Source organism: Pinus tabuliformis, chromosome Q (assembly GCF_031772625.1).
Source record: "Pinus tabuliformis cultivar Carrire ecotype Pingquan chromosome Q, CPIR1, whole genome shotgun sequence".
Classification (NCBI taxonomy): Eukaryota; Viridiplantae; Streptophyta; class Pinopsida; order Pinales; family Pinaceae; genus Pinus; species Pinus tabuliformis.
Window position 1 is genome coordinate 1266493405 of NC_142296.1, and position 9259 is coordinate 1266502663.

Genomic DNA, 9259 nt, shown 5'->3' on the forward strand with positions numbered 1-9259 from the left:
TGAAATCAGCATTCCTAAATGGAGTGTTAATGGAAGAGGTCTATGTGGAACAGCCTCTCGGATATGAGAAGAAAGGAGAAGAGCACAAAGTGTGCAAATTGAAGAAAGCTCTTTATGGGCTGAAGCAAGCGCCAAGAGCATGGTACAGCAGGATAGATTCATATCTATTGGAGAATGAATTTGACAAATGTGAAGGAGAACCCACAGTCTACATCAAGGAAAAGGATGGTAAAATTTTAATTGTTGTCTTGTATGTAGATGATGTTATTTTCACTGGAAATGATATTTATCTTATTGAGAATTTTAAATCAGTCATGAAGAATGAATTTGAAATGACTGACATGGGTTTCTTGAGATACTTCTTAGGCATAGAAGTAGATCAAAATGAAAAAGGAATTTTTATATCTCAAGCAAGATATGTAAATCAAGTTTTGGGTAGATTTAAGATGCAAGAATGCAAGGCAGCCATCACTCCCACAGTGATGGGATTAAAACTCAGCAGAGAGGACAGCAGCAAGGATTTTGATCCTAGCCTATACAAAAGCATTGTGGGCAGCCTTATGTATTTAACAGCAACTAGGCCTGATATTATGTATGCTGTTAGTTTGATTTCCAGGTTCATGGAGAGGCCAAAGGAAGCACATTGGTAGGCAGCAAAGAGAATTTTGAGGTATGTGAAAGGTACCAAAATGTTTGGAATTTTATATCATGCCTCAGAACATTCAGATTTGGTTGGGTACACAGATAGCGATTGGGCTGGAAGTGTAGATGATCGGAAGAGCACTTCCGGTTATGTTTTTAATATGGGTTCAGGAGCCATCTCATGGGCTTCTAAGAAGCAGTCCATTGTAGCATTATCTACAGCAGAGGCAGAGTATGTGGCAGCGACAGCAGCAGCATGTCAGGCAGTATGGATGAGAAGGATGTTGAGAAGCTTAGGCCAAGAGCAGGCAAAAGCGACAGTGGTCTTTTGTGACAATAGCTCAGCTATTGCTTTGTCAAAGAATTCAGTGTTTCATAAGAGAACGAAACACATCGACACAAGGTTTCACTACATCAGAGAGTTAGTGAACAATGGAGAAATTGTCCTCGAACATTGCAGGACCCAGGAACAGGTTGCAGACATCTTGACAAAGCCACTGGTTCAGAAGAGTTTCGAATTTTTGAGAAAATGTTTGGGAATGACTGAACGTGCGGCTGTTAAAATTAAAGGGGAGTGTTAAAATGTTAATTTGAACAGCGCGGTGGAGGTTTTCGAAAACCAGCCCGGTCTCCCCGCACCACCATTCGGCGAAGGCAGTTTCCATAGCAGGGGTGCCGACACAATCAGGGTGCGCCACGCGTCCCATGTACGAACACCCCAAAACCATTTTCCCCGGACGGTAACGAGCGTTTGGTTTGCCGGAGGAGGGTGTGCGAACCACGTCGGATCAGCTCAGTGATCTGGACGCATAATCTCCGCCGTTGACTTCCCGAAGATGCATAACCGCCCGTGTCAAATCAGATTTTTGCGTGGATTGAAAGTTCTAAACGTTGACCGCCGTAGAAGAAGATTTATGGAGTTAATGTGTGTCGTAGTTTTTTGGTAGAGGACCTTTAATACGTTATGGGCATGCCTTTAATATAGATATGGGCACATAGTTTTTTTTTATAAGTTTTATATATTGTTACGTAAGTTAAAAAAAAAGGGTGTGGTATGTATGGTGGCTGCGCAAAAAGCAGTGGGTGTTTTTTTTTGGTGCACAGCAGTGCAGTTCCATTTTGTAATTTTGGAGTGGGGTGGCTACGTAGAGTAGCGTAATGTTTTTTTTTCTTTGGTGCACAGCAGAATACCACAGGGGATGTAATTTTTATTATTGTAAAACTGAAGTTTTTTTTGTAGTTTCTACAGCAGTAGAAAATCTGTGAGAGCAGCAGAGTTGTTTGTGTGAATCCCTCTTTGCACAGAGGATGGAATTTGTATCAGTCTTTCAGTTTTAAATTAATAGAAATGTGTTGTGACTGTGTAATGCTGTGTTCTGAGTGAGTTTTTTTTAAAAGGTTGTCTGCAAAAGATCCTGGACAGAGTAAACAGAGCATTGTCTCTGTAGTGGTTATTTTATTTGGTTTTGGTATTTTCTCCATTGAAAAATACCCAACACAGACTTTGAAAACAATGGTTTTAGGTGGGGAGGTTTAGTCGTCTAATTTTAAATTATATATGCCTGAAAGTTGCACGAGGCACGAATTTTTTATTAAAAGAAAATTTCACGTGTACTAATGTGTTCCTAAACACCCGTGTGTGAAACCAATAGTGGACATTAGGGGTTTAGTCCTCCCTATCCAAATTCAAACTCCCAGTAGCATGCGGTTTTTATAATGTGTGGAGATTAGGGTTTGGGTCCTCCATATCAGAATTCAAAATTCTCGTTGTACGTGGTTTTCATTTCCAGGGATTGTTTATTAATGTAGACTTCGAAAGTTATGTTCAAGGAAATTATGGATGTGACTTTGAATAATAGAAAATAGTTCCACTTTGCAATTTTAATTGGCATTTGACAAATAGTTCCACTTTGTAATTTTACTTGGCATTTGACATACTCTTTGGTCGTGTTCTAGATGTCCCTTTCGCAAGGGAAGATCCTGCTTGCGTTTATTTGAACATGAGAATCTTTGGGGTTTCATGAATTATGTACCTGGACATCTTTTTAATTTGATAAATTAACTTTGATTTAGAATTTATTGGATTGTTCAATAATACAATTAATAAATTTGGTAGTTGAGATTTTAGATAATATAATTTTATGACTTGACTAAAATGTTTTCAAATAAATTGAGTTGACTTGTGTGAAATATTATCCTAATACATGGATATTGTGAAACTAAAAAAATCATATTAGGAAACAATTTCTTTGTTTATAATTTCTTTTATATATATATTTTAGTGTTAATTTAATTTAGAGTATTAAAATTCAATTTTATATTGGAAATGAAATAAAATATATTATTTAAATATAAAAAAATAAACCAAAACAAAAAACATTGTTTCTAAATTATTATGTTGTCTTAAAGTTATTTAATAATATACATGATATATTACATGTTAAAACCAAGAATTTTCAACAATTTTAAGGTTATGAGTATAGATACTATGTCTATATTTTGTTTATAGGTAGTGCGTTTAGGTGTGGTTTTTATTTAGTATTGAACTTGTTCAATGAATATAACGAGCTATCCGTGTTGAATGAATATACGAGCTATCTTTCTTTAATTTATCTTTTAATATGTGTTGGGTATAATTGTGTATAGTAATTACCATATGGAAAGTTGTATTAGGAGGTATTTTTAGTTAAAAATTGAAGTATAAAAAAGAAGATTATGCCGTGGAGAATTGCATTAAGCTAACTAAAACTGAATTATAAAAAAGAACATTATGCTGTGTAGAATTGGGTTGAGCTAGTTATGTTGTAGTTATAGTGGATTTGTATAAGATTATCATGTTGACTATTGTTTTTAAATGATTATTCATTTATAAGTACATTATTAGCATGTCTTGTATAAGATTATTGTGTTCAATATTTTTTTATGATTATTTATTTATAAGTATATGATTAGTTTGTTATTGTATGTCTTGTATAAGATTATCAAGTTGATAATTTTTTAATGATTATTCTTTTATAAGTATATGATTAGCTTGCTAAATACCATTGTATATCCATGCATGTTTATGGATGAAATTTTCTTAGAATATCAAGAGCTTTGTATTTAACGTGTTAGAATGGTGATTGTACCGAGAGGTGGTTTTGGTTGACTAAAACTTAAAAAATACAGTGTTATAAAGTTGTATTGAGTTATGTTATAATTCTATTAGATACATGCAACATTAATCTCTCGTCATGGTTGCATATTCATAAGAAATATATAATTGGTTTTTTAATCATCATTGTATGTTCCTCTATGGTTACAAATAGAATTTTGTTGATATATCAAAAAATTTGTACTCAACATACTTGATAGGGAGTTGTACAAGATATGAATAAATTTGAATCTTTATATGTTTCAAGTTTAATTGGTTTATGTTTTAGGCACTATTAATCATGTGGCATGGAACATATACGACTGTATTTGAAAAAAGTCAAGAACCGTGAGTACATGGTTGAAATTGCACTTAATAATGGGGACACATATGTAATAAAAATCACATAAATAGATTCCAAGGCCCATTGGGGACTGAAAGAGGCATATCCACACCCATGTTTTTGCTTACATGTTTCTTAATTACACACTCGATTAATTGAAAGATTCGGGTGATAGAATACTTCCACACATTAATTATCTTTTGGATACTAGAATGTTTAGCTAATAAGAAATATTTCAAGTATTTTTTTCTAATTCAATTTTTATGATTCATTAATGTGTTTGTATGCATAAATGTCCAAGGTGTTATATATAGCTATCTATAGGTACAAAAATGCACTCATTACAAAATTTGATGTGTGTGTGAGATATACAACATTATAAAGTTGAGACCAAGAGTCAAGTTCATGCCTATGCATATATAAGTTTACTAAAAATATGATAATTTGTGGACCATTGAGGAGACTTATAATAGAATAAGTTATGCTTAAGCAGTAGGTAATGCTCATAGAAAAGGTAATCCACTTGATACAAAAATTTACAATTTACATTAATATTTTATAATTTAGAATGGTTTGTGATCAAATTGTATGATAGGCTCATCATGTAGAATACAATGCTTCCATTGGTGAAATAATTACATAATGATGTACAATGGGTAGTATATATGGTTATATTATATATTAGGGTACCCATCAAAATGAGTAATGGGGAAAGTTAAAAGGTATGAATCATGAAAATAATAATTTGAATGATTCATTTTTTATAAATAATCTTTAATGATCTTTCCATATAAAAATTATAGTGTATATAAAATGATAATGTATATGTTGTAATTTTTAATTCTATACAAACAATTGTTGTAACTGATTCATAATAGAAACAAAAAAAAAATGTAATGGTGGACACATACATTAATACAAATATTTTACCTTAAGAACCCAAATTGGGAAAACCAACAAGATTTTTGGTATATATATATATATATATATATATCCTGTGGCATCCATAAAATGTCAATCCATTTACTTTGGATTAGATTACAACCATACTTCCCTAACTATAATTACAAAACCTTTTGATAAACCACCATGCACCACGAAATCACTAAAAATGAAAATCATGTGCCAGAAAAAACAAAAAATAGACACAAAAATTGATTAAATAATAATACATACATAAGATTCTTCTACTTGTTATTTTATTTGCATATGAGGTGTCATAGGAGTACACTATCAATAGTCCAAGGAAATACTTCTCATTATTTCTCTACACCAAGAGAACTTCTCAGTGCTCAAATATTTTATTAATGAAATTGCAACATTATTCAAAGTGTCCACCTTTTGCAATAACACCTTATTATCTTCAATCATGTCTCTCATGAATTGATACTTAACATTAATATGATTTTTCTTGGAATGATAACTTGAGTTCTTCACTAGGAATATTGTCTTTGACTATCACAATCTATCCTTACAACTTGCTATATCAATCCAATACCTGAACACAATATTTTTAACCATATTACTTACTTGTTTGCATGAGTGATGTCCATGTATTCAAATTTTATAGTTAAGAGTGCCATTATAAACTGTCATTTTCTCATCGACTAATTTTTCCTCCAAATAGGATAAACACATACCCACTTTTATATCTTCCATGATGAATATCTCCATCCCAATATTTCAAACACTCTATCTAATTTTGGTATTCCTTGGTAGCACAATTCATAGGTAGTATTTCCATGCAAATACCTAAAAATCCTCTTCACTATTATCTAATGCTTCATACCTGGTTTTGACATATACCTACATAATGATCCTAATGCATGTGTAATGTCTAGTATAGTACAGACCATTGTAAACATCAAACTTCTAGCCACACCGGAATATGGAATGTGGAACATGTATCATTCATCTTCCTATGTATTGGGACACTTAATTGTAGATAAATTTACACATATAGGGATAAGGATTTTTATTAGTTTACATTATTTTTTTTTTTTTTCTAATTAAGGTTAATCTATTGATATAATACAAAAAGTAGTTACAAAGTTTCCCGGCCACAGAGGAACTCGGCCTTAATTAGCATGCAACCATGAAAATTGTCTGAGACTGCCCCAACCAAGGGGAAACCAGTCCAAATAAGAAATGTCCAAAATACAACCAAAGTTAACCCACAGTTTTCCTGAAGAGACCACCCAGAAAGCAACATCAAAAACCACCATCAAAACCAACATCAAAAACCACCCAAAAAAGCAATATTTTGTCCTGACTGGACCAACCAACCAACAAGTTACTCTGAGGACACATAAGCAAGACAGAACAATACCAAGAACTAAAATAAATGCCACCTGGAAAATGTGACACGTGTCTCAAAGTCATCTAGAGCAGGTTCCTCCACAACTGGACACGTCTAGTCATCCGAGTTGTCCGCCTCACCATGACCCGCCACCTGATGTGCTCCCCCCCTGCTTTCAGCCTCTACCGGCAGGCCCGACATGTCCTCCAGACGGCTTTCCACAACCCGCATGTCACTTTGAATGCCCAAGTCATCATGCAAGCTGCCATCAATGGCTTTCCCATGCCTTCTGTTTCGACTGCCATTACCTTCTTGCTCACCATTGTTGCCCCTGTTCCAACTTGGTCCAGCACCGTTCGTCTCCTGCATGGAAATGGTCATGGGGATGTGCTGCTTAAGCTCTTTAGTAATGGAGATGGAGATGGTAGCAACAATTACTGAGCAATTCAATATGCTATGGAACCGAAATTGTGTCATGTGAGGAACTTGATGCGGAGGCAAAGGAGAGGTTGCAGTGCATACTGCCGCTTCTTCGCGTCTTGAGAAATAGAGGTAGGCTCTGCCTCTGCCACTTCTGGTATTCGAATATTGACCTAGAAGACTATATTGGCGAGAATTTTTAGCAGAGGAGGTAGGGGAAGGTGAATTATGGCTATGAATAGCAAGGGAGCGAGAGCTTCCGCCTCGTATGCCACCACGTCAGCTACCCATACGGTGGAGGACCATGGTTGAAATAGGAGCAGTTGCAGAGTCAGGGGGTGGAAAAATAATTGAAAGAAGAAATTTGCGTAGAGGTTACAAAGTTCTGGGGGACAAGAGTCGAATTGCAGAAGTTTGTTTGGGAATGGTGGAAGACATTACCTGAGTTAAGACAACACACAATCTAGCATCTTCACGCAGTACTGGTTCGCTCAATCGGCTCTCCCACCCGCGAAGAGCAAGCACAGTGAAACAGGGGCAGAATGACTGAAATGTTCTCCGGCTCCATGGTTATGCAAGTAATGGCCTTACCTCGACTGGAGTAGGCATTAAATGCCGCCTGCGAAGTGCCATGAATATCAGTCAGATTGATCTTGGGATGGTTGCAGAGGGCCATGTGGCCTCCCCGCCCATTGTCAACCCGTCTTATCATCATAATCGCCTTAATTAACACCCGCATCCGGGGGATTAGTTTACATTCTTATATATTACACCTATGCAATATTTTTTCAACTTACTTCCTTTCATTTAATTGGAGCTTCCTATTTGATTTATATTTTTTAATTTCCATTCCCAAAATGAAATTTGCAACCCTAAGATCCTTCATGTCAAATTTAGAGGAAAACTAAGTTTTTACTTCCTAGATGATTTCTTTGTCATTTCCAATCAACAACATACCATCCACATATAATACCAAATAAATAAGATGACAACCAACTAATTTTAAAAACACCTAATGATCATCTTTACTTTTTTTGAAGCCAAATCCCAATATGTAAGTATCAAATTTTAATACGACATAATGATTTTTCTAACCTATATATCGATTTTTTAACCTACATATCACATCTTTATTTCCCTTCACCATAAATCATTTTGGATAATTCATGTATATTTCTTCTTCTAAATCCGATGTAGGAATTGTTTCTTCATGTCCATCTATTCTAATTCAAAATCAAAGAAAAATAAATAGATAAAAATAAATCTAAATTTAGATTCGCAACAAGAGAAAAAATCTCACCAAATTCAATCTCCCTCTATCTAGGAATACATTTTTTTTATTAACTAAGATTTTTATTTCTCCACTTTTCCTTATAAATTCAACTTCTTCTTAAGCAACCATTTATTGATAATGGGGTTTCTTCTAGCTAGAAGCTCTGCTAGATCCAAGCCTCATTTTTGTTTAATGTTGTCATTTCTTTAACCATAGCCCTTGTCTAAAGTTTTTCGTCCTTTGAATCCATTTCCTCCCTAAAATTTTTAGGACTGTGATTAGTAATAAACAAAACAAGATTTGAATGGAAATCAATTTTTTTATACCTTCTAGGTTTCCTTCTTTCTTGAACTGATCTCTTGAGTACCAGACGATGTGGTTCTTCTTCTTCCTATTCATGATCTTTTGTAGAGTTTAATTCATCATTCATCAATTAAAGCTATATCTTATTTGTTTCTTTCTCCCTTCGTAAGACTTCTTGATCGAAAAAAATCTTAATTTATTTCTATAAATACCGCATCTCAACTCCACACAAACTTCCTAGTTTCTATGTTCCAAAGATTATAACCCTTCATACCATCTTCATAACTAATAGATATACATTATTTAAGCTTTCTTAGAAAGCTCACTCCAATTCTCCTTTGGAATATGTACATATGTATCACATCCAAATACTCTGATATCTTTACGAGATGGTATCATATTAGTTCATATCTCATGTGGAGTCTTGTTATCCAACATTAACAATGATGATCTATTTACTAGGTTTCAAGCAATGTCCATTGCCTCTCCCTAAAATTATTGTCCTAACTTAGAACCACTAAGCATGATTCTTTCTTTATCCATTATATTCATTTTCATCCTTTCAACAACTCTATTCTACTTAGGTGTGTATGAAGTAGGCTTCTTCCTTTCTATACAATACTTCTTATAGACTTCTTTGAATTCATTCTTGCATGATTATCCCCCATTGTGTGTCCTCAAAACATTAATTTTATTCTCTATTTGATCTTTCGCAAGAGCCTTAACGTCTTTGAATGTGGAAAGCACTTCATATTTCTTCTAGAGGAAATAAATCCATGCATTCATCAAGAATTAATATATAAATGAGACATAACACACATATTTACCTAGTCATGGAATTGACAT